The sequence below is a fragment of the Mus caroli genome, chromosome 11 (assembly GCF_900094665.2).
Source record: "Mus caroli chromosome 11, CAROLI_EIJ_v1.1, whole genome shotgun sequence".
Classification (NCBI taxonomy): domain Eukaryota; kingdom Metazoa; phylum Chordata; class Mammalia; order Rodentia; family Muridae; genus Mus; species Mus caroli.
In genome coordinates, this window is record NC_034580.1 from 92,159,093 (window position 1) to 92,161,468 (window position 2,376).

Sequence of the window (2,376 nt, forward strand, 5' to 3'; positions counted from 1 at the left end):
CCTTCCCTTCCCTTCCTTCCTCTCTAAAGGTTTTTTTATTTATTATATGTAAGTACACTGTAGTTGTCTTCAGACACTCCAGAAGAGGGTGTCAGATCTTGTTACGGATGGTTGTGAGCCACCATGTGGTTGCTGGGATTTGAACTCAGGACCTTCAGAAGAGCAGTCAGTGCTCTTAAAAGCTGAGCCATCTCTCCAGCCCCCGTGGTTTCTTCTTAATACTAAGACCCTTTAATACAGTTCCTCATGCTGTGGTGACCCCCGCCACAAAATCATTTCATTGCTACTTCATAACTATAATTTTGTTCCTGCTATGAATTGTAATGTAAAGATTTGACACGTAGGATATCTGATATGTGACCCTCAGAAGGATCAACATAGGTTGGGAACTGTTGCCCTGGTACCTCATAAAACCAGATATAATAATTCATATCTGTGACACCAGTACTCAGGAAGATCAGAAGTTCAAGGTCATCCCTCAGTTATGTAGCGTCAGAGGCCAGTCTGGGATACATAAATTGCTGAGCCAGAGAAATAAATAAATAAATAAATAAATAAATAAATAAAGGAAGCAGGTGAGGTTAGCTGAGTGTGGGGTTACATGCTTGTAATCCCAGCACTCTGGAGGTAAGGTGGGGAGTTCTGGAGTTCAAGGTTTCTTTGGCTACACAGCAAGTTCCATGGCAGCCTGGCATACTTGAAAGTCGATTGTAAGAAACAAACAACAAACAAATAGAAAAACAGAAAATCTATAGGTACGCACACACACATGCACGCACTCACACACACACAAACATATGTGTATTTGTATGATCTGCACACTATGGAGGGAGGAAGTAAATTCGGAGAGCTGAAATGGCTTTCCCAAGGTCACTCAGCCAGTAACTGCTGAAGTTAGGAATCTAATTCAGGGACTTTCATGTCTAGTTGCTCTTTCTCAGTATAGGCTAACGTCAAGGTAGCCAGAGGTGTGTTGCCTGAAGGAAACATATATATATATATTCTGTTTGTTTTTTGTTTTTTTTGAGACAGGGTTTCTCTGTGTAGCCCTGGTTGTCCTGGAACTCACTCTGTAGATCAGGCTGGCCTTGAACTTAGAAATCCGCCTGCCTCTGCCTCCCGAGTGCTGGGATTAAAGGACATGTGCCACCACGCCCGGCTAGGAAACATATTTAGAGTGGACAGCAGATGTGTTTTCAAAGATCTGAAGGAAGGTCACATGGTTCTCCAAAGGGTTTCCATTCATTCTGTCTGGCTTCTATGAGAGAAACTAGGAAGTTAATAGTTAACTATTCCTCAACAGTTAAAAGCTGTCCTAAATTGAATTGGGCTTATGATGAGTTCCTTATTACTTGAGGAGCTAAGGCATAAGCAGATGATGCCAGCAATATAACAGGAAGATTTTTGGGCAGAGTCATGGTTCCTCCATGATCTATGTGTTAAGAGCTGGCCCCAAAGGGTGTTACTAGAAGCAAGTGGAATGTAGGGGGTGGGGCCTAATGGAGGTTCTCCGGCTACTTTGAAAGGAATTGTGGGATTGCATTCTGCTGAGTACTTCTGTCACAAACCTGAACTGAAACCTCCAGTGTAGTGAGCCAGAATGAGGTTCTATGTTTGTCAGTTAAGCATGGCAGGTGCTCAGGGCAATAGTAGCTCAGGTCTGTAAACTCTGTGATGGAGAGGGACTGTGAGATGGCTCAGCGGTTAAGAGCACTGACTGCTCTTCTGAAGGTCCTAAGTTCAAATCCCAGCAACCACATGGTGGCTCACAACCACCCGTAATGAGATCTGACCCCCTCTTCTTGTGCATCCTAAATTCAACTTCCAACAACCACATGAAGGTTCACAACCATCTGTACATTAAAACCAAAATCAAAACAAAACAAAAAACCAAACCAAAAAAAAAAAAAACCCAACCAACCAAACAAAAAACCCCAAGCTCAGTGGTGGAGAGGCACACACATAATAATAAGGTAATAGAAATAAGCCCAGCTGGGTGCCACACACTTTTAATCCCAGCACTCAGAAGGCAGAGACAGGCAGATCTCTGTGAGTTTGAGAGCAGCCTGGTCTACAGAGTGAGTTCCAGGACAGCAAGGAAACCCTGTCTCTAAAATAAGCCAACTCCCCCTAAACAAAAAAACAACCCCCACCTCCCAAAATATGTCCCCTAAAAAACCCAAACCAAACTGAAAAAAAAAACTTGAAAGAAAAAAGTTAATTAACTCAGAAAATTTTATTATTTATTTATTTATTTATTTTGTATTGGGGGAACTTAGACCAGGTAATCCAGAGATGATTTTAAGATTCTGTTTGTTGGCTAAATAGGTGGGTATTTTGTTTTGTCTTCTTTCTTTCTTTCTTTCTTTCTTTCTT